The 24,983-nt window shown below is 38.8% G+C and overlaps 1 protein-coding gene and 2 long non-coding RNA genes across 3 annotated transcripts in view; 1 reads left to right on the top strand and 2 right to left on the bottom strand.

Annotated features, from left to right (window-relative positions):
• The window catches only part of LOC307018147 (uncharacterized protein), a 460,756-nt gene that overhangs the window by 279,662 nt on the left and 156,111 nt on the right, over positions 1 to 24,983 (bottom strand). The window lies entirely within an intron of this gene.
• Positions 15,276 to 17,978, top strand: LOC307018221. The gene is made up of 3 exons (XR_013802376.1): positions 15,276 to 15,414; positions 16,087 to 16,166; positions 16,735 to 17,978. It is a non-coding gene; the product is annotated as an uncharacterized lncRNA (long non-coding RNA).
• LOC307017540 lies at positions 22,557 to 23,509 on the bottom strand. The gene is made up of 2 exons (XR_013802216.1): positions 23,390 to 23,509; positions 22,557 to 22,866 (listed from the first exon to the last, which is right to left on the bottom strand). It is a non-coding gene; the product is annotated as an uncharacterized lncRNA (long non-coding RNA).

The raw sequence follows: 24,983 nt of genomic DNA, 5'->3' as shown, positions 1-24,983 counted from the left end.
CCGGTTTCAGAACAAAATAACTCAGGGTTCATCTGAGATTAGAGAGGGTGCAGTGGTAAAGTGCTATTTTTATAAGTGGGGAGTGGACCTAACATCCTCTAGGAGGGTCCTCACGTCCTCTAGGGGGGTCTGGGGGCATAATCCCCCGGGAAGATTTGTCGCCAGTTGTTGTAGCCAGTTGTGGTGAAGGCATCTGACTTACTTGAACCGAAATGTCTACATGCATAGCAGAAGATGGCATTTTTTTTACATGAATATTCCAGCCAATCTCTGTTTTGAAACCATGAGCTGCAAAATGAGCGCCTTACCCCACTGTATAGACGAGTTGGGTACTTTTTTAACCTCTTAAGCCCGAGAGACCCTGGTACCGGGGCCCTCCTGCAACATCTTGCAGGAAACAGTGTCTGAGGGCATGTTCATTGAATAAACTATGAATGTTTTATATCCATGTAACGGGAAGAAAGTCATATAACTGATCATTTAAAATAATTTTTTTTAAAAAAAAACAAAATGCTAACGCTGAGCCTCTGAATTAGCAACGAGCGAAAAATGCTAACAGATGACTGCACCGAAATTCACTCACAAAACCTTATTATGTATCTTTGCTGCATATCCAACCCATCGTTTCACATCGTGAGATGACACAGAATCGAAGGGTACCCTTCATTATCACTCAATTATACGAACTCACGGAGATAATAACAAGAACAGACATCAAAACATATGGCGCTAGGTAGCTAAAAACGCTAACATGGCTCACCTGTCTCGTAGTCTGGTCAAAAGTGGTCTTCAATGGCATTAAAACGATAAAAACGCTGCTGAAGTTAATCCATAGGTTAATCCAATGTGTCTGTGTCCCTTTGAAATGATTTCTGATAATCCATGAGCAATAAACCTACGTTTCCGTTTCTAGAAGTCAGACCTAGAGACAGCTTCATTCACTCTGGTGCAAAACTGCGTGCGCAAAGCCCACTCCTTTTTGTTTTAGACTGTGTGTGAGTGGAGAAATCCCCCTTCGATTCTATTGGCTCTAACGTTCAGAAAGAGATGTCAATCACCAAAATCGACCAATGGGTTCCAGAGAAACGGTAAAACCCCCATTTCCACCCAAATCACCTCAGAGGTGGAGCTTTTTTTGCTAAACCTCTCTAAAAAGGTCAAATGTCACTTGTTTTGCATCAATCTCGATACAGGGTACTTATTATATGTTAAATATACCTGGGCAGGCTCTGTTTTGCCGGGGTCCTCTGGCACTTGCGGGCCGCTGAGGGGTGGCGGTGTTTGGGGCAACGAAGATGGCTGCGGCTGCTCCGCCTCCGTGGGCGAGGCGGGCAAAGCCGGCGAGACGGAAGTTAGTGTCCACGAAAGTGGCCGCGGGTAACGTAATGTCCCCATGATCTGAACTGTTATTACCTGCAGTAGATGCAGTGTTACTGCTGGCGATAAGGGCTGGTTGTTTTAACCATTTTCTGATGTCCATCATTTACTGCTGTGTAAGCACCTTGCAGATGACGAACGCGCAGCGGCACAGGTCACGCGCACCTGACATAATAGCATTACTTACCGTTTAAATTGACCAAATAAATGCAGCAGACAATGTTATTTAACCACAATTACAATTTACTTTATTTCAACTATATTCTTCTTCTTCTTCTTCTTCTTCTTCTTCTTCTTCTTCTTCTTCTTCTTATTACTATTATTATTATTATTGTTATTATATATGTAATATCTTTCACTTTATTTATTTTTTCACTTTTCATTTTTCAAATGAGGGTGCATAACGACTCAACTGAGGGTGCAATACACCCTTATGCACCCCCGCAGAACCGGGCCTGCAATGGAGTCTCTGAGAAGGTTCAAATGGGTACTTTAATTATGAGTTTATGAGTTTATGAGTTTATTAGGATCCCCATTAGCTGGTGCATAACAACAGCTAATCTTCCTGGGATCCACAAATAACATAAAACATGACATTCAACAGTATATTACAAGACAATAATACAAATCGTGTATGGCGTCAATTTTCCTTCAAACAATGACTTTCATATCAACCATCACATACAGCTTATTTTCTGATTCCTCATTTCCTTGGGAAGAAAAAATAAAAATAAAAAACAAATAATATTAATTTTACAAATGTCTCCCTTCGCTTCTTTTAAAGTAAAAACAAACTAAACAAATACAATCCTAATCATAACTGTGAAAGGCTGTGTGTGTGTCTGTGTTAGCAAAAGTGCCATATTCCTGCATGTGTTTAAAAAACCTATATGAATCGGTGTGCTGCTGTATGTTTACCATAACCTGTCTGCTGCTTGTGTAATTTACAATATTTGGGCTTCTAGATGCCTCTTCAATCGTCTTTTGAAGCTTGCTTTAGTTGTTTCTTTAGAAATCTGATCTGGAAGTGTGTTCCATGCAGCCATGGCTCTATACAGCACTGTGCTCTTCATAGACTCTGTTTTGGCTTTAGGGATTTGATAGCAACCTCTTGTGGCATGTCTCGTTTTATATGTATGGATTTTAGAGCTAGGTGTAAGTTGCTTATGTAGACAGGTTGGATGTTTCAGCTCATTTATGTTTCTCAAAAAGACAAGGAATGATACCATCAGCCTCTACGTGACTAATGTCCAGGAGAGCTTGACATGCATTTTGTTTACATTATGTCTTGGTGTACACCTAAGGGCAAGCCGAGCTGCTCTGTTTTGAACCAGTTGCAGCTTTCCCAGGTCCCTCTTGTTTGCCCCTGACCAGATCATTGAGCAGTAGTCCAGTTGTGAAAGGACTAGAGTCTCAATGACTTGTTTTGTCAGTTGCGGTGGTAAAAACACTGAGCACCTCTTGATGAGAGATATATTCCTCCCCATCTTTGCCACCACTGAATCTATGTGTTTCGTCCATGATAAATTGTTCACTAGGATGAGTCCCAGGAGCTTTGTTTCCTCCACCTGCTCAACCTCTACATTATTCAGCATCAGATTCAACTGCGGTTTAGACCTTAGTACGTAATTTGTGCCAAATACAATACTTTTTGTTTTTTGAATGTTGAGCACTAATTTGTTGCTGGTCACCCATTCCATTACTGTTTTCAGTTCTTTGTTCAAAATATCAGTTATCTCACCGATTGTGGGAGCCTGTGTATATATTGTCGTGTCATCCGAGTACATAGAGGCTTTTGCTTTTTCAAGAGCTAATGGAAAATCATTTGTAAAGATTGAGAAGAGTAAAGGACCTAGTGAACTTCCTTGTGGAATTCCACTTGCAACACATCTAGCACAAGAGATACTGCCATTAAAGTATACACTTTGAGTTCTGTTATATAGATAGCTTTCTAGCCATGATATCGCCTTTGGGGCAAAACCATAGCACTCCAATTTGTCAAGTAAAATTCTATGGTCTATCAAATCAAAGGAAGCGCTATAATCTAATGGTACTCCTCCCACCATTTTCTTCACATCAATCTCTTTCATCCATTGATCTGTCATTTGTGTTAGTGCTGTGGCTGTTGAGTGACCCTCTCTATACGCATGTTGATACTCACTCATCAGACTGTTAACAGAAAAATAGCATTGTATTTGATTGAATACAATTTTTTCTAGTAGTTTGTTTAGAACAGGTGACAGGCTTAATTGGTCTGCTGTTAGAACCAGTGAAGGCATTCTTTGCATTTTTAGGGAGTGGAATAACTTTAGCTACTTTCCAGATTTGCGGGCATGTACCTTCCAGACTCATGTTAAAAATATGACAGATGGGTGCAGCAATGAACTTGGCTACATTCTTTAATAGCTGACCGTCTAAGTTATCAATACCTGGTGGTTTATCATTATTGATTGCCAACAATATCTTTTCCACCTCTTCTGTCCTAACTTTACCCAGCTCAAAGGTGCAATTTTTATTTTTCATAATACGTTCTCTAATATTAACATAGGACGACTCACAGCTAGATTTTGGCATTCCCTGCCTTAGCTTCTCCACTTTATCAATGAAATAGTTATTAAAATAATTGGCAATATCTAGTGGTCTAGTGATGTATGCCCCCTCTGATTCTATAAAGGATGGTGTTGAGTTGTTTTTCCTACCCATGATGGTATTCAAGGTACCCCAGAGCTTTTTTCCATCATGCTTTATATCATTTATCTTAATCTCATAATACATTTTCTTCTTCTTTCTGTTCAGTTTTGTCACATCTTATTTTGCAATATAACTGCCACTCAGAATGATTGCCGGAATTTATTGCTGCCCTTTTTGTTCTGTCTCTATCAGCCATACATTTCTTTAGCTCCTCGTCTATCCATTGTGCCTTTACTGTTTTAACGGTTAACTTCTTAACAGGTGCATGTTTATCCATTACTGGTAACAACAATTTCATGAAAACATCCAGTGCCACATTTGGGTCACTCTCTTTAAAAACATTAGACCAACAAACTCCCTTAACATCCTCCACATATGAATCACAGCAAAACCCTTTATATGATCTCTTCAGCACTATTTTCGGTCCTGCTTTTGAGACTTTGGCTTTCCTACATATTGCTACAAGGTTATGATCGCTGAAGCCAATTGGTACCGATTCCGCTTTTGAGCCCAGTTCACTTGCGTTTGTGTATATGTGATCAATGCATTTGGATGATGTTACTCCAGAGCTATTGGTAATTACCCTGGTTTGTTGATTGATCATCTGATCTAGGTTACATGCACTTGTTACCGTCATCAATTTGTTTTTCAATGAACAGTCTGATGACAGAAAGTCAATATTCACGTCACCCAATAAATATATCTCCCTGTTTTCATCACATGCCTTCTCAATCATTTCACACAATTTATCTAGATAATTACTATCAGAGCTTGGTGTTCTATAGCAACATCCCAGCAACATAGGTTTTAAATGCGGCAGGTGAACCTGCAGCCATACCATCTCTACCTCACTTAACATCAAATCCTCCCTATACTTCACAGGAATGTGACTTTGTACATAAAAAGCCACTCCTCCCCCATTGTAGTTTCTATCCTTTCTGTAAAAATGTTACCCCTGTATTGATATTGCACCATCCTCAAACGAGTCATCTAAGTGAGTTTCAGAGATGGCCAAAATATGAATATTATTTGATATCAACATATCCTGAACACACTGAACCTTATTTCTAAGGCTGCAAATATTCAATTGAGCGATCTTTAGCCCTTTCTTAGGTATTTTAGCATTCACTGATAAATAGAAATAGACTAACAGCAAATTAAGCACAATGTCCATTACAGTCCTGATGCTAAAGTGCATGTTTGTTTGTGTGTGTGTGTGTGTATGTGTGCATCCCTTGTGTGTGCGTGTGTATATGCATGCACCAAGCTACGAACCCCTTCTGTCTCTTTAGTCCCTTTTCTCAGTCCTCTGAGATTAGTGGCGTGAGTTCATTCTCACAGCCCTTTGGGAGGGGGGGATTGGGGGATGGGTGGGATCCAGTTTGTTCGAGGGTCCCACACGAATCACAGTGCCTCAGTTAATTAAATGGCGTGATGATGAATCAGACAGGAGGTATTGAGGAGAGAAAGGCTGCAGCATCCTCTCGCAGTGGCCGCCGTGCAGAAGATCCTCCACACACATTCGTCTTTCCCGCTTGCCTGCATCCCCCTTTGCTCCTCCTCAGGGGCGGCGCCAGGGGGGAGCTAGGGGGTGCTGAAGCACCCCCCAGGATTGCCAAAGCGCCCCTAAGCAACCCCAACAAATATGTTTTTTTTTTTGTTCAAAGATTATTATTATTATTTTTATTAAATTAAATTAGAAAAATTATTGATTACATCAATGCAAATGTGAAACAAACAAATGTTTGACCAAAAAAGATAAAGCCATATGATTAGGCCAATGGCCAGCACGGCAGCACCCATTAGATTTTTTACCTACCCATAGCAGGCTAAATTACTTTGTGACACTTGAGTGACTTCCTGTTAGCTAGAGCGCCACATTATTTGCTAACAGAAAAGGGAAAAATGTATCGTTTTTTAGCCCTTAACAATAGAAACGCCAGAGGTCGCTGTATACCTAAAACCGCCAATGGGTAAAATGTACCCGCTATGAGATTTTCAAGGTACAATGTTCTTTTATTTATCATACAGAACAGTGAGTTTTGATCGCACAGGGATGAAATGTATACCAATATAATCTGTGGACTCTCAGCTTTTCATATGATATAGTTTGTGCAGATAACATGAAGTATATAATATCGCTAAGAGTGCTGATTTAAACGCTTGGTGTTAGACTTGTGTTTTGTTTAGGTACAAATCTCTCTATCTCTCTATAACTATCTATCAATCTATCTATAATGTTCTGTTCTATGGACATATAATTGTCTACATAAACAGACGACGCAGACTACTTCTCTCATTCCGAGTGTTCATCTTTATTCAACTGGCACGTAACCTGCACACATGCATTACGTCCTCAACGTGAGCTCAGTCATCCAAGATCTTGTATTCTCCAAGATGTTACACTATCTACAACTATCTATCTGTCTATCTCTCTCTCTATCCGTCTATCAATATATCCACCTATCTCTCTCTCTCTCTCTCAATCTCTCTCTCTATCTATAAGGAACCGCAGTAGACAAAAGGCGTTGCTATAGCAACACGTCATGTTTACGCTGCATTTTCTATGAGGTAAATATTACCCGCTGGCGGATATAGGTATAAATGGCATTTCTTTTGGCCATTTTTTCAATCTGACTTCATATTGACAATTGTTAACAACAGAGGGTGCTACATAACACACTTTCAGGAAAAGTCACGGACTGGGAGACTTTAATATGTTATTGAACAAAAGTTACATACAATCAAAAAACAGCTGCGGGTAAAATGTACCCATTGGTGGTTCTAGTGTAAAACGTTCACGTGTGGACACTCAATCAAAACCACCTGAAAGCGAGAGGGATTCTGCACATAATAGGCCTCGTGAGTACAAGTAGCTTCTCTGGGTCTCTGTGTTTCATTCAAGCTCTGCTCTGTGTGTGTGTGGCACGAGCCATTTTGTGTGCGTGCGCGAGCGAGCGAGAGAGAGCTCGCGCACCGGTGGGTATCTACCGGAGATCGCTGTGGTTAGCATCTGGTGCTAGCTAGCCAAGCTAACGGATATAAGGAGCTTTTTCAACAACAAGGTGGAGGGAAAACTCTCTCCTGTCAGACTGAGAGTCTCAGATAACCTCAGCTCAGGTAAAGGACTCTCTCAGTGTTTAGATCAGATGTGCCCAGTACGTCGACCGCAGTCGACAATGCTGGTAGATCGCGAGTCATTCATAATAAAAAAAAATCCAGCTCCTTTAAAATAGACAAAACAGGTTTTGATCCCTCCTCCCTTGGCCTCCCTGCCACTTAATTCAGGAGTTTACTTGATTGACAGAAAAAGCGACCTATCGCTTTCCAGTCTGTTAACCCAGAATGCAAAGCGATACAAAATCAGTCAAGTGCCGGGAAAACTCAAATTAAGAGGCAAACAAGAGACAAACAAGAGACAAACAACAAAATGAGTGCGGGACCGAGCACAAAGCTAAACATATACCACTTCCACCCAGAATGGGAGGAAGAATATTTTTGTGATGTCACATTCAAAGGTTATTTGCCTTATTTGTAAAGCAAGCGTCGCTCTGCCAAAGAAAGGTAACATGGAGAGGCATTATCGGAGTGTTCACAAGGCATATGACAGCGACTTCCCTCCGAGTAGCGAGTTGAGAAAGAGAAAGGTCATGTGTTATTGCTACAAAAACATTATCTCGCAGTCTTAGTGTCACCAACTCGTTTCTAACATGCAAAAAGGCAAACAAATGCGTCTATGGTCGGTGTATTTTCGATCTTTCCAATCGAGACGAGATCTCTCTCGGAGAGACTCGCCAAGTTGGCAACACTGCTCTCTCCCGTCTGTGTGCGAGGGGGCGGGCAGTTTACACACACTCGGCTGCTACATGCACACGGAGGAGATGGCGGAGAGAAGCGCTCCAAGGTGTGGTTAAATGTTACCCGTCTTGAGGTGGACAATGCTCGTTGCCAATAGTGTTTAGCATGTAAGGGCGGTAACACGAGCAAGTTGTCTAAACATTTAGCAAAAGTGCACCACATTCAGACGGAGGAATGCACCGGGTTCGACTGTCTTTCTAGTAGCTCTGTAGCCCCCCCATCCACGAGTAACGTTTCCACGTCAGCAACACAGATTTAACACAATTATATAAACATGGGTTAATGATTATAGAGGTAACAGAGTTACTCTTTCTTTTGTTAAAGTTTCAGCTATTCTGTTTACAGTTCTGTCATCAGATTATTTAATACGATTTGTTAAAACATTGTTGTTTCTTTTGATGTGAAATATTATTTATTTAATTAATAAAAAGCAATGTTAATTTTGTTCACAATTTGTTAAGTTAATTTAATTATATATGTATTTTTGAATCAAGTATTCATCTTTATTGTCTTCATTGTTAGTTTCCACAGGCCTAAAACAACCTCAAGCTAAATCTAAAAGTTGATGGCTAAATAAGAGCGTTTGAGAAATTGTGCAAGGCATAATAGTCAGAATAGTCGATTAATCGTTTCATTAATCGATAGATTAATCGATTATCAAATTAGTCGTTTGTTACATGCTAGTTGTCCCATGTATAAATAAAACGTGTTATTCAGCAACCCTTGCAATTTGGGATTTTATTTTTGGTTGGTGAGCTGGTCATTTCAAAAATAGCTCACCAGCCAAAAAAGTGTGGGCACCCCTGGTTTAGATAGTTAACTTTAGTCTAGTTATCTCAGTGGGTCTCAAACGGTTTGTTTTAAAAGGGGAGTGATTTGTAAAATATCCATAAAGAAATAGTAAATCTGTTTACAGTTCTGTTTCATATGGGTGCATACATGCCAACCTTTCCAAATCCAAAAGAGGTAGGTTTGCCCGCGGTAAATGTGCTCGCCCAAATTAGGTAATCAGAATAAATGGAACCCCAGTAATTACATGTATAAACCATGTATTTAACATATATTGTATCATTTTGTGCATTTTTCAGAAAAAGTGGTAGTTTGGTAAACAGTGACATCAACGACATGTCTGGTCTGTAAAATGCCCAAAAAGTAAAAGAATGGGAGATAAATATCCCAAAGTCTCCACATTTTATTATATTTTTTAATGTGTTTCTGATCCTCTTTCAGTTGAGACAGTGTCTGAAGGATGTATCAGGATGTAGAACTCTTGTGTGAACATTGGATAAAGCCAGGTTCATATTCTTGTTTCTTGTTGATGACATATTAGAGTCAAAGGTTTGCACAGAGCGAAATATCTTTGTGTGGCGCGATATATCAGAAAATACTGCATTAAAAAAGTCATTTCCTGCATCTTTCTACTGATAAAGTGTGATATAAATAATTTACAGGCTTTCAGATTGCTGTAGTTCACGAAACAGAGACTCATGTTTGGTGTTGAAAGAAAAATGAAAGAACGGGAGATAAATATCCCCAAATCTCAAAATTGTATTATATTTTGTATGTGTTTGTGGTCCTCTTTCAGTTGAGACACTGTAGGATGCTTCCGGAAAAGACCAAACACTGGATGTCTTTCAGTCGCCATCATGTGTTTTCGAGACACCGATATTAACGGGGAACTCCTGCAGGACTCAAATGCCTTGTCGGGGGTAACGCTGCCTTTCCCGCAGTGTTACCCCCGGTCTGCACGTTGTTTCTCTTTCAGAAACACAGAGGACTGTTTGTATGATGCGATAACAGACACGCTGCAAACGGTGTCCACCAAAAGTCGAGTCCAGTGTCTATGGAGTGTCATTTTTATTTGTTACAGTTTGGGAAGATTGAAAATCGGTAAGGAAAGCCAGCTAAGTCGGTAGGCGGTAGAAACATGTCAAGAGCGGTAGACTACCGCCCAAATCGGTAGGGTTGGCAGGTATGTGGGTGTTGAGAGATGTATCCATAGATCTCTTAATGTTGCTCTCAAAGTGCACCAGATTGATGCTTTTAACTTCAATATTTATAAAAAAATCTTCCCGGGGAGCATGCCCCCGAACCCCACTAGAGGAGGTAAGGACCCTCCTAGAGGAGGTGAGGTCCACTTCCCACTTGTAAAAATAGCACTTTACCCCTGCGTACACCTATATGCCATGAGCTGATTATCGAGCCTTCATTGTAACAGTCATGGGTACACTGTGTGTGCGTGTGGGGAGTGTTGCAGTAGAAAATTCAACTGTAGCGCTAGTGCATTAATGGGAAACCCTTAATGTTTGAGCACCCTCTATGAAACGTCAAGCTACCCCACAGCACCCCCTAGAGAAAATCTCTGGCGCCGCCACTGCTCCTCCTCTCTGGGGCTGTGACGTAATCTTCGACCCTCCTTTAACCAATGCCCGATATCGCACATAACAGAGGATTTCGACATTTACGTTCATTGCTTACTTACACACGCCCTTTTCTCCTCCTTATCTCTTTCATTACTTTTTATCTAATACATTTTAAAGGCTGTAAATCGTGTTTTCCGTAAAGCCTGAAGTCAAGCTACTCTTGGTATTTCGGAGATCCTTTCCGGAATAGCTTTTCAAAATAAACTTTAACCATAGGCGGAAGCTAACCTGAAGTATTTTCACAATAAAACAGTTATTTATGTTTTATGTTACTGTATGTTTAATCATGTTTTATCATTAAATATTGATTTTAATTTCTAACAATACCTATTATACCTATTTCTTTCCTCCTAGCAATCCATTGTTTTTTTTTACCTACCCTACTGACCTTTCCACCAACCATCCCACCTACCTACCCATCTACCTACCACCCTACTTACTTTCCTACCTACCTACTTACCCACCCACCTTACCTACATATCTACCACCCTACCTTCCTACCTACCCACACACCTACCAATTGATTTTCTTTTTTTCTTTATTAAACCAAAAATAAAGCCTATCGATGCTCCACTCCGTTCACCAGTTGTCTCTAAGTCTGAGTGTGTTTCCTGCAGAGCAGGTAGAGCAGGCTGCTGTTATCAGAGCGAGAAAACAGCTGCTGCCGCTGCTGGAAACCAGGTTGATGAGAGCAGATTTTACATTGAGGACTGCAGTGCAGAGTTGGTGATAATTCACAGAGGGTCCAAGCAAACCCTTTCACATTACACATTGTCATCTGATCCTTTTTCAATACGGAAAGGATGAATAAGTACAGCTTTGTAAAGGTTTAGTTCCCGAGACAGGAAATAGAGATTGTGCAGAAAGGAGGTATTCTTATGCCTTTATCATTACATGTAATAATACATTCAGTCATGAATAATTCATGTGTTTTGTAAACACACTTCTTGATAAAAGGCCTTTTAAAGCCGGAGTTGATAGTGAAGATTACACTTACCTTTCATAATTCTTCCGTTTATTTTCTCTGGTGTCAGTGCTGCTCTGTCTCTCTGTGGCCCTTTCAATGCATTCTGCCTTTGTTGTGTTAATGTGAAATGATAGTGTGACTCTTCTGCTTTTTTCAAACATCTCTCCCCGCGTGCCACCAATGACTGCACGGCGGGTCGGTGGGGGTGCGTTTGTGTGTTGTGCTCTTTATGCCAGGCAACTAATAATCCCATGTACCTCAGTACACATGGGAATATAACCATATTATGCAAAAAAAAGGTTGTGTGAGTGTGTAAACGGGATGTATAATAGGATGGTTCCTGGTATCAAATCAACATCACAAAACAATTATCATTTGGGTCTTTAAATGTCAAGCATTAGCAGGAAGTGTTTCATGGACAGTAGCTCATCAAGAAGTTAAATACTTAAAATGAGCAGCCATTAGGGATGGGTATCGAGAACCGGTACTAAGTCAGTACCGGTACCTGATCGGACGGTATTGGTATACCTGTGAATGCCACTCGTCATCTCCCCTAACAGCGCTCTTATTATTGTGAGACTCCCAGGGGAAGACTAGGGGCAGACGCAACATCTTGCAAGAAACAGCGTCTCAAGGCTTCTTAACATTTAACAACCTATTAATGATGCATACCCACTTAACGGGAAGAAACTCAGCTAACAGACGATATTAACCATTTTACCTACACGGAACAGAAGTCCAACACCAAGAGTCTAAAATCAACACATAGCAAAACGGGCTAACGGCTACTTTAGTAAATCACTGGCAAAAGTGATCTTTTCTACGTCATTTTATCTGCAAACAACATATCAAATGAAAGCTGAGATTCCACAGATTCCATTGGTATAAGTCTCATCACTGTACGACAAGAACTCACTGAACTAGCAGCCAGGAAAGAGCAAGAAAACAACTTCACTTTACGTAGCCATGATGATAATCATGTCTTACCTTTGCTGTTTTGTGATCAAAAGTTGTGTTCAAGGGCATAAAAACGGTTAATCCAATGTCTCTGTGTAACTTTAAAATGATTACTGATAATCAGTGGCGTTTTTATATGTCCACAAGTTATGGGACACAAAAAACTTAGATGTCTATATATAAGCTTCTGCAGTGACGTGCAGTGAGGTTCGTGGCTGGTGAGGCACTGACTCTTCAGGTTTACAAATATTATATTTTGACCTATATCAAAATATAATATTATTTTCAAAAGCTTTTTTAGTCTGATGCTTCGATTACTTTTAAACAGACAGTTCAACAAAAGGATACCCAAAAAATGTAATTTTATCATTTAAATACGGAATTGTTCTCTCTTAGTAAGATCACATTTTCAATAAAATTGCGGCCTTACCTTGACTTGAAGATGAAATCCATTTGCCTATCCTTCTGGACAAAAAGCTCTCTTACTTTTTTGTAAAAGTCCTCCTTATCTTCTTGTAGTTTCAAAAGTCTATCATAAATCTAATCGATAGATTTATGATTAGAAAATTATAAAAGTAGGGTAGACATGTGGATATTATCCGGCTGAACAAAACGTGCATTTATCTAACAGGTACGTTTCCCACAGATCTTATTTCGAGCTATTTTCTAAAATCCTATGGAGAAATCTCATTGCTTTTTTGTGGAGGGAACCCATGTGCAGCTTACTTCCGGGTTTTAGGACGCGTCTCTCGTCTCCATCTTCACACACTACACATTTCGCGGCACAAACACTTACAGCCAATCAGCTCTAAATTATGTGAGATGACGTATGGTGGGGATGGCAGATCAGTGCCCCTATGGTCATTATTTTTTTGCCACACACATTACATAGAGCATGCGCAGTTTAGTTTTTACAGTCACCGTTCACTTAGACAGTGAGAGGGAGGGGCATGATCGGGATTTGTGCACATGCCTCTAAACAGCTCAATAGGCACACACTGTAGACACTAATTAGAAGAACACAGACTAAAACAGCAATGTACAGACAAATCAGATGATTAAACATGATCTTAAAATATATTTTATATATTTTTTTGATTTAATTTTTGCATTTTGTTGTAATCATTATTTGTAATACTTTCTGCTGACACTAGGTGGGGCCTGCCCCTAATGACCAGTCGCCACTGCTGATAATCCATCATTACAATTATAAATAATAAACGCAATAAACTGACTATAATGGTTAGCCGACCGGAGCTTCCGGTTTAGGAGGTGCGCACGCAGCGTCTCGTTTTAACTGAATAATGGTCATGTTTACATGATTTATGAACTGCCCCTAATTACCGCCCCCCTTCCAGAGACACACTGTCAAACACACTCATACCTGCTTGGTATGACATTGAAAAAGTTACATTAAGTAATAAATAAAAATAAATTACAATAAAAAGACTTTTGTTTAATCTTCACATCTTGTAATCATGTCTATAATTTTGAGCATTTTGATCATAACGATACCCATCCCTAGCAGCCATTGAAATACTCTTGAAAGCACCTTCGCGTTATTCATGGTAATTAAAACAACTTAAAAACCTGTCAAGAAGAAGAGCCTGAAATGTTTTTTTTAATTAGGGCAGATAAATATTCAGTTTGTTAATGACACCCATGTGCAGAAACACAACAAAATAAATAAAAACAAAATGATTTTATTGATGTAAAAGTGATCGTTATGCTTCCGCTAAGAAAACAAAATAGTCCATTCCACTGCGTAGCAATGTCTGGAGCTGTGGCAACAGCAACGTAGAAATTAAAATGACAGCAGCACTGCTGGACGTTTTCTGTAGCTCTCCAAGTCTGTTCACATTTTGTTTCCATTAACCAGTCTTAAACACTGCAGAGCCCATTCTGTGTTCCTGTTATTGTTTACTTCCTGTCTGTCTTCTTCTGCTGTTCCCTTTAGTGTTTACTTCCTGTCTGTCTTCTTCTGCTGTTCCTTTAGTGTTTACTTCCTGTCTGTCTTCTTCTGGTGTTCCCTTTAGTGTTTACTTCCTGTATGTCTTCTTCTGCTGTTTCCTTTAGTGTTTACTTCCTGTCTGTCTTCTTCTGCTGTTCCTTTTAGTGTTTACTTCCTGTCTGTCTTCTTCTGCTGTTCCCTTTAGTGTTTACTTCCTGTCTGTCTTCTTCTGCTGTTTCCTTTAGTTTTTACATCCTGTCTGTCTTCTTCTGCTGTTCCCGTCAGTGTTTACTTCCTGTCTGTCTTCTTCTGCTGTTTCCTTTAGTGTTTACTTCCTGTTTGTCTTCTTCTGCTGTTCCCTTTATTGTGTACATCCTGTCTTTCTACTTCTGCTGTTCCCTTTATTGTTAACTTCCTGTCTGTCTGTCTTCTTCTGCTGTTCTCTTCAGTGTTTACTTCCTTTCTGTCTTTTGTAGATTTCTCGAACTTCTAGCGCTCAGTCTCTTGCACTGTTTTTATTTTCTTTACTGGGACAAATTAGCCATCATGAATCCAAAGTGTTGTGTTCTCCACAAATATACATATTAATATTAAAAAAGTATTCCACAGAAACAAACTAATGTTTGTTGTCCACAGCTGACGTTGTTAATTGATTCAAAGAAGTTGTGTGATAGCAAGCGGCAAACTCTGTGGAAGAGCCGGGACGCCAATATGGAAGTGGCACACACTGCAGTTCATATATTGGCCGATAGGGACTGACTGCAGAAAGGAGCAATTTCCATAGACCCCATGTTAAAATGCCCAACTTTACAGCAGAAAAAAACATTTTTCTACCCATGGATGCAATACATATTATTATGAATATAGTTAGATTCCACCTTCATGATTATGGATCTGTGACTGAATTGTTTTCTAACACAACCCTTTTATTTATATTAGGTCTTAAAGTTTTTGCATAAATTAGGGCGTGGTCACATTGAGTGACGGCTCTGTGAAGTGACTGCTGCTGTTAGATTCTTGTCTCTCTGCTAGCTGCTCCGTGAAGCTAGCTACAGGCACTCTGCCTGTTCAGCTCATCCAGGGAACACAACTTGCCCCCGGCCGTGTTTGTTTGTTCTTCATGCTTATATATCGGACTATTGTGACTTGCTCTGCGGTTGAAACAGACGGTGCATGAATGCGGTTTTGTGGTAAGTGAAATTTGAGTACTTATTTATGTGTTAATGATTTTAATCAGCTAAGTAATTAATGTTACGGCTTGGGTTAGCGTGTAAGCGAGTGGTAGCTACGTCGGATCTAACGATGCTAATAGTAGCCTCCAAGTTAAAATCATAGACTATATTTATAAAGGTTAAAACGAAATAGACAAGTGTTAAGCGTTAAGTGGGATAATACTGTACAACAAACAGCTTCTGATTGAGGTTGATCAAATAAGGTCATCCTTGTAACTTAGAGAGATGATTATTATGTAGGTAGGAACTGTATGCATCGCTAAGGTTAATTTAAATTGGCTATGCTCAAGTATGTAGACAGCTAATGTCGAAGTAGTGTATGTGAAATCAACCTCACAACAAGATGTGTGTATATTACAATATGGTTGGTTGAGCTGGAGTTCATTATTGAGCTTACACGTTAACATCACAGTCATCTGAAGAACAAACCCAAACCTTGTTGTTTTTATGAATTGTATTACCAAGTTGGTATCAAATAAACAGCAAGCATTGGTAACACAACTTCCAAAGTTACAGTAAAATAAAAAAGACCCTGACTCAGACAATACACAATCCAACATGTTCAACAGAAGAGAATCAGTTATATTGTTTGTACACATGGTACTTTACATATATATCTGTTTGTTTAAGGTGTCCAGGTGATGCAGACAGGCTGGACCAGAGAGTGAGAGACAGAACTGGACTCCTCACAGCAGTGAACTTCAGCTCAGGTACAAAGACTCTATTTTTCATACTGTACAAAGAATCAAGAAAGATATTGGTTTAAATGAATGAAGTATTGACTTTAATACACTGATATACATTCCATTAAACAATACTAGATCACCTACACACCAGTGAAGTTGAGGGTTTTTTCTGTGCAAAAAGTTACATTTAGATGTTAACAAGCAATATGATTTTGTCAGCTTTCTAATTTAATGTATTAAAGGCAAATATATTTAACACATAGTGAGAACTGCTACTATTTATCTCTCAATATTGTCTGTAAAAAAACGTGGTAAAAGTCATTCTTTCAGTGAGACAACAGAGCAAGCTTCTACAGTTGCACTACGTTTTGATAATAGTTCAATATTATTTTGATAATAACATATATTTCAATGTTGATGAACTTCATAATTTTCATTCACAATCTGATTGTCTTTGTAGCTCACTGTTGAAATAAAAAAAAAACATTACAATTACAAAATAATTATATCTACAGCCCCTAAACACACGCTTTCATAAATAACACACTTGTTCTGCAATAATATGTTTTATGTTTCCTGTAATTTTCGTTAGGAAAGGACATGCCTGAAAGACACAACATTTTCTCCTTCTCTGAGGGTCAAGAAGAACATCCAAGAGGAAAACTAAAAGCTGATGCTACAGATGTAGCACTCCAGATAGGACTCACATGGGTGTGTCCCAGTCAAAAGCCCAACGGATCCCACTGGCTGGGGGTGTTGCCAAATTGCTAGAGGGCGTTGCCAAATTTCCCCATTTGTTCAATTACAGGATTTAACCATGAGATGGTGCTTCATTCACAAATACACAAAGACAACTGGGTGTTGTAGAACTTAGTCTGTTTGCAATGTTTGCAGCTCTGCAGTTGTGTTTTGTTGAATACTGTAGCATTTAATCACTTATTTGTTATGGTTTTCACAGGCTACTATAATGAAAAAACAACAATATTTTAGATCAAATAAAGTATATAGTTTGCTTTATCCAGTATATTTTTTGTAATATTGTTGGGGTGTTTTTACACAGTACAGTAGATTGAAGTAAATCAATGTATACATTAAGATAAGATAAGATGGACCTTTATTAATCCCCGTGGGGAAATTCAGTAGTTCAAACGGCAACAGGGTAAGAGTGAAAAACAGGATAGCACAGATTCACAAAGATTAATAAAATCAAAAATAAGATGAGCGATAAAAATAAAAATAATAATAATGAGAAACTATGAAATAAGAAATGAATAAAACTAAAATATAATTATGATATATTATAATTTATTGTATTATTAAGTAATATCATACATTAACCCCATTATAGCAGATGCCACATTGAATGGATGAACACATTTATGCATCAATAATTACAACAGAGTATTTCTAAATACAAGTTGTAAAAATACTTATATGTATTTAATATGAATAACATAATGATTAATTTCAGATGATAATACTTTTCAGGGTTAGGTCCGGTCTGACAGCGCTTAGCTCTCTGCTGCAGAGAAGATCACTGCTCTAAACAAAGTCAAAAATCTTACATGCAAACGGAATAAATATAATTAATTATTATTAATACGGTAATATGGAGCTATTTCAGGGTCATAAGTTTTGATCATTCAAAAAAATACAATTTATTTGAAAGTTCAAGTTTTTATCCTGAACTTTGAAAAATACAATGATGTATTCAAAAGTATTTGAAATGATTTTTCAGGTTGAATATTATTTTTGATTCAGTTCAGCAATTTTTTTAATAAAATATTTATTTTCAGATTTCACTTTTATACATATTTTGATATTTGAATCCTTATTTTTTTCAGTTACATTTTTATCGTTTTCAGATTCAAAACAATTATTTTTTCAGTTTCAAATCTTGTTTTTTCAGGTTTCACATTGCTTTTCACCTTCAGATCGTTTTTCGCTTTCAGATTTTTTTTTTCGCTTTCAGATCTTTTTCTATACACGATACTCCTGTGATAGGTGGGAAATAAAACTGATACCAGCGTCAAAGTTCCGTTAAGCGAGCTGTTGAGCATCGTAGTTGGCAACAATCAAGGTATAATCGCAATAAACTGTGCTAGAATGTGAAATTACGTATCCGCAACAAGCCAGCAGGTTGTTCTGGTGGACCTGACGAAATCCCCCGCTGTCTCACGGAGAGATACCGCAGGTCCTTCCTTCCTGAAGCGGTCAGACTATACAACTAGCACAGCCTCTAGACCCCGCACAAAACAACTCAGACTATAACACCTCTTGTTGATAAATACCAACTATGTGCAATATTTGCAATATGTGCAATATATATATGCCATATAACTGTTACAGGGTGTGTATTATGTAAAATGTGTAACTTTAAAATATATAATTTCTTTTTTAATCTTCAATACTTTTTTCATGCATGCTTTAGGTCAGGGGTTCCCAAACTTTTCAGCCCGCAGGGAGGGGGGGGGTGTGCTAGTGAATGAATTTCAGAAAAAAAAAAAGAAGAAGTTTGAGAAACACTGCGCTAGTGGATTGTCAAAGAAAAAAAATTATATGCAAACGTTATTATTAATAATAATAAAACAATTATCAATTTTCTTTTAAATTTTTTCTTTTAACATTTTTTTAATTTTAATTTTGTAATCATCTCGCGACCCCCACTTTGGGAACCCCTGCTTTAGGTAGCACTAAGCTGTCTTTGGCTCTTCTCTGCTGTAACAATGTAAATGTATCCCCTGTGGGACTAATAAAGGTATTCTGATTCAGATCGCAAAAACCAAGCCAATACTATGCTGCGTTCATGGAGCTACGTGGAAGTGGGGAAGGACAATGCTTGATTGCGGATACGTAATTTCACATTCTAGCACAGTTTATTGCTCTTATACCTTGATTGTTGCCAATTGCGATGCTCAACAGCTTGCTTAAAGGAACTTTGACACTGGTATCAGTTTACCACCAATCACGGGAATATTGTGTATAGAAAGTATTGAGTTATATTTCTCGCGCTACCTAACATCCTTGAAGGCAACATTACAGAGGGAGGCCTGCCACTCAGGATGCCAAACTACTCTTTGCTAAGCCCCGCCCCCCCACGCAACATCAGGGCCAAAAGTCTGAAAGCGAAAAAAAAGATCTGAAAGCGAAAAAAAAGGTCTGAAATTGAAAAACGATCTGAAGGTGAAAAGCAATGTGAAACCTGAAAAAACAAGATTTGAAACTGAAAAAATAATTGTTTTGAATCTGAAAACTAAAAATCTGCAACTGAAAAAAATAAGGATTCAAATATCAAGATATGTATAAAAGTGAAATCTGAAAATAAATATTTTATTCAAAAAAATTGGTGAATCAAAATAATATTCAACCTGAAAAATGATTTCAGATACTTATTATTATTTTTGAATATATCATAGTATTTTTCAAAGTTCAGGATAAAAACTTGAACTTTCAAATAAATCGCATTTTTTTGAATGATCAAAACTTATGACCCTGAAATAGCTCCATAGTTAAGTCTTGTTCATTGTTTTTCACTTTTATTAAATGTTTGATATTTCCGGCACAGACCCTTTCATAACGGCAATGCGCGATAGAAAAAACAGAAAGTGCGACAGTTTAAAATATGCAAACACAAACCTACAGGCTGGGGCTTGGGAGATCACAGGAGGGGGGAGAGCTGTGGAATGTGACCACCATCCCCCTTGGGAGACTTACTCCACACATTCCGATGGCCAATTAGTTTTAAACAAAGAGTTTTCAGCATTCAGCATAGGCAACATGGGGGGTGAGGGCTTCTCAAAAGAGAAAATGCAGATATAATTCACTCTCTCGACTCGCTGGTATCTCGAGCTGAGCGCTCATTGGTGGTTTGTACCCCGTGCTGCTGATTAAACTCTCCATTGGCTCGGCAAAAGTTTGTTGTTGTTTTGTGTCAGTTTTACGTCGCCACTTCCATTCACATTTTTCATCAATGTTCCACAATGTTTATCATGAAATTAATTTCCATATATTTTATACTATACTTGCACTGCTTACCGTTTTCATACTTTATATATCTTAGCATATTCATACACACTGTTCATACTGCTCACAGGCTGCTGTGTATATCTATTGTATTCATACCCCTCACTGTTTATTCATCATTCAATTAATTCTATATTTTATTCTGTAGATCGTGTACATTACTTTTCACTTTATTGCTTGTTGCACTTCTGGTTAGAAGCTAAACTGCATTTCGTTGTCTCAGTACCTGTAATCTGCGTAATAACAATAAAGCAGACATCTTTATTGTAGCCTCAACAATCAAGTTCTAAGTAGTGCAATATGAAATAAAAACAACTACACTCTTTTGGCAGTGTTGTGGTGCCGAGAGATGGGAGTCGGAGGCGGGGTATCAAAGGTACAAGCTAGACTTTTATTTAGCATCTGAAAACCATTGTAAACAACTTCATGCCCGGGAAGCGAAGACCGGCGGAAACAGGAAGTCCGGTTCACTAAAATGTCCGTGCAGAACAATACCCCAACCCATAGATCCGTGGGTGAGTAATGTCAATCACCACAGTGTACACATTAACAACAACTACACTATTTTGGCAGTGTAACAATTAAACAAGAATTACACTCTTTTGGCAGTAACAATTAGATAAATAATAAACTGTCAGACTGACACTGAAGACAAACAAACTATTTTCAGCAATCAATCTGTTTAGTTGACTCTGGGTGAAATGTGGCGATTTAAAAAAAGTTTTTTTTGGTTGTTTAGATGGTGTTGCTCCATCTGGGTCACTGCCGGTGGTTGAGACGGTGGGGTCTTTGGCGACTAGTTTTAAAGCCCCATGTACATTACTTAGGTGCTTCAGGAGATTGGCATTGCTGTTATTCAATGTGGACAATGCTTTCTGTCCTGCACACAGTTTACATTTGACCGTAATATGTTGTGCGTCCTTTATCCCCACAAATTGAAAATAGTGGTTATATCTCCAAGTTGTAAATGCGCTGCTGCTCTCGCTGATACTTGCATCTGCCATAGTTTGTGTGCTGGTGATGGGCGTTGCCGTGTATGTGTGTGTGTTTGCAAGTGTTTGTGTGTCTGTGTATTTTCCCCATAAGGCAAGACCCGCCCAACTCTGTCTCTGATTGGCTTACCCTGAAATGTTACCCCACGTTAACCAATCATCACTCCTCTCTGGTCACTTTAACTTTTCCATGGTACTGTGAGAGGACATCGCTGTATTCAACTGTAAATTATATCCGCAGGGAGATTCGGTTCAGTTGGATCACATAATGTAACGCAGTGTAACCCATTTAAATCACAGTAACTATAACGGCGTTACTGAATGGGAATAGGTAACTAGTAACGTTATTAGTTACCGCAAAAGGAAGTTGCGTTACAGTAATGCACACCTGAGAGGCACCTGAGAGCTGCCGTTTCATTCAGACTGTTTAAAAAAAAAAAACGGTCTGATTTTAACAACTCAATGTGTGATTGTTATAGCAGTAATATTAGACACTAATAATACAGTAAACTATTAACACTGTACATATTATTGTTTGCCCATGGGATTAGGATTATCGGTAGTGAGAGCCGTGCTGCATTTTCCTCCGGTCGGATGTGATATAAAAACAAAGCGATTATTTTTGTTGTTGTGAATTCACGTGGATTAAACAACATGTATTAGTGCATTCATTTCAATTCGCGAACATATACAATAAATGATCGTGAGGATGATGATTGAAAATCGTTTGTTTGAGCCGGGCTGCATTTCCTGATGAAAAAACATAGCGATGGTTTTGTACTTACGCCAACGTGAATTAAACAACATTATTTTGTTAAATAAAAACATGGTGATGTTTTGTAAATGATTACATGTCTCTTATTTAGCATAGAATATGATCCTATCCGTGACATATGGATCTTAACAAATATTCGCTATATCAGACACCTGTAGATCTATCAGATGTTTATTTCACATGAGTTCCAGTGTGGCAGCTTTTCACGGCTCCTCCTGGTGGTTCCATGATCCATTGCAGCTGGTTTCATTAAAATTACATTTATTTATCAAGGGGGCGTATCAAGTCCTGCGGGGGGGTTTTCCTTTTCAGCAGGGGCCCACCCCTTGCAGATCACGGACCCGCACGGGTAGGCGTCTGAAATGAAGTGCTACATCTGTATGAGATTTTAAGACCAGTTCAATAAGAAACGACTTTTATTTGTAAAAACAGTCAGCTGATCGAATGCACCTATTTCCACATCTAAACTCCATCCGCTGATTATTTATATTTGCCTCACTTTATGAGCTTCACATCACTTGTGCCTTGCACCGCAGAGTTTGCAACGTCACAAATAAATGGGGCCAATCTTCAGTCAGATGTGAATGTGTAATCTAAGTTTTCAGTAAGAATAATGGACAAAAGGAGTGCAAATACAATTTATTGAAATGTGAACCAAAACTTAATCAAACATGTTTTAAATAAAAAGCACATATGGACAGAAGGTGTAAAACTATTAAAGTAAACAAATTTAGTCAAATAAAGTGACAGACTAGGCCTGTGCAGTTGGTATCAGCTTTGCCCAGCATGGGCTCCTCCATCAGGCCTGTTCCTCCTAGCAGAGGAAAGACCCTCAGTCCTCTCCAAACCAACAGACAGGACGTCCATCACACGGAGGTTTCTCCCTGAAGTCTCTGCAGCTTTCTGGACACCACGCTGTCTCAATCCGTCCACACTGAATATGAGAGGGGGAAAATGAAAATAACAAATGCTTTAGACAATAAGAAACATAAAGTTGACTGTTGAGTTGCTAAATTTTTTTTAGATTGTCAATACTATTACTGTATAACTAATATATCAGGTTAAGAGGCACATTCAAATACAGATTGGTCTTTAAATACATGTTGTCTTCTGAATTGTTTGTCTAAAGTCAAGGATCTAGAACTGGTACTTAGTTTTAAAAATACAGTCTGGTTATTATGCTGTTTGGAGGAGGCCTCACAGGTAAGAGCACTAACTAGCTACCGTCACATGTACCTTAGCTTGACTTAAATGTATTAAACGTATAATTAAGTGATATCAAAATATAAATAACTAATGTCATGCAAACATATTAATATTTGCTTGATTCCAGTGTTGAATTTAGCACAATTGCATACAAACGTTAAGGGATTTTAAGATTCTGAAGTATTATGCTAAAAACTCAATAACTTAGATTATTATTTATAGTTTTGCTGAATAGTTTTATGTCCGCTTACCTTAGAAACGTAAAATGCCATGACAATGTGCAGATGGGGAGCATGTTAGCTTAGCTTGGTAGCTTCAGCTAGCTCTGGAACGTTCAGCTCGGTGGCAGCAGGTCCCGCCTCGGCTCCGCCTCATTGCCCTTATTTGGAGCAGGCTGGAGAAGGCGGGAGTTCAACTCTGACGTCACTGTCGAGCCGTTAGTGGCCGACTCCGCCTACTAAGGGCTTCTCTGCAACTCTGCAGAATCCTATGGGTGACGTCACAGACCCTACGTCCATTTATATATACAGTCTATGTGTAATAGGCATTTTTAGTACAGTCATTGTATACAAAAATGCAGAAGATTTGTGAGCTGTGTCCAGTAGCTGTAACTGTTTTTGTTTTGGGTCATATTTCGGCAGAATGTGAATTAGCTACTTATCACAAAACCACCTGTTGTTTGCGGATTGCTCCAAGGCTGCATTTCCAACACGTTCTCACTCCCAACCCATCACATATTGACAGACGGTCAGGGCCCCTCCCCGTCACTCTATTACGTACAGGGTACCCCTTGGAAGTCATTTTTCAACAGGCAGGGCGTCCCATTGACTTGCATAGAGCTCCCTGAAACGTGGGTAATAGAGGAGTTGGGATCGCGGCGAAATGATCCATTCTCAAAGCGTTTATCAACCTTTTTCTTACTCAATATCAAGCCACACTTATTGTTTTTACTTCTTTATTTTAATTGAATAATGTTGTACTTTTGTTGCCGTCAGTTATGGGGAGAGTAGGGGCTCAGAATACTTAAAGCTGTATTGTTGAATCGTTTTTTCCTTCCAATTTTGTATTCTTTTCTAAACCACACTCTGTTATTTACTCAACAATAACACATAATTATCCTTGTGTTTATTTATTTGTTTGATTAATAAACACAAGTTGGAGTCCGTCAGGTTGCTTTAGAGAATTTTACACCCGGAAGTAAGTATTCTCTCCGCTTCGCTTGACAAACCCCGTGATAGTCCTCAAGCTCTGTGATTTGGATGTTTGAGTGTGCGCCGAGGGTTACGCCGAGCGTCGAACAACACTTTGAAATGGGATGGAACCCCGGCAGACTGTCCAAAACTGGATTTGAACGGGTCCACCCCATTCCCCCCTCCCCCACCCTGTCCCCAGAACTACACATGCTGGCTATTGTGTGTTTTGCAATATGCTCTATGGCACGTCTCTACTGGGAATTGTAGTTTTAAAAGACGTTTTTGTATTTCCCAATTATAAGAAGTTGCCAGTATTAAACTGTGTACATCCCTGGAGGTTTAGGGGATAGGAAACACTCAAATTTAAAACATAATAATTAATAAATGGGTGAAAATTGCTTGTGCCCATAATGGGCTTGCATTAATATATACCCACATGACAGCTAAGGTCAGAAGAACTTTATTTAACAGATGGTCTTATAGGCATAGCCGTCGATCATCCTACATTACATTACATTGCATTTAGCTGACGCTTTTATCCAAAGTGACTTACAATAAGTGCATTCGACCAACAAGATACAAACTTGAAGAAAACAGAATCATATAAGTACATCAGGTTTCATAGACCTAAAACATTTCAAGTGCTACTCAA

The sequence above is a fragment of the Notothenia rossii genome (genome assembly GCF_949606895.1).
Source record: "Notothenia rossii genome assembly, chromosome: 9".
Lineage (NCBI taxonomy): Eukaryota > Metazoa > Chordata > Actinopteri > Perciformes > Nototheniidae > Notothenia > Notothenia rossii.
The sequence above is the reverse complement of the archived record's forward strand: the minus strand, read 5'-3'. Positions and strand labels throughout refer to the sequence as shown.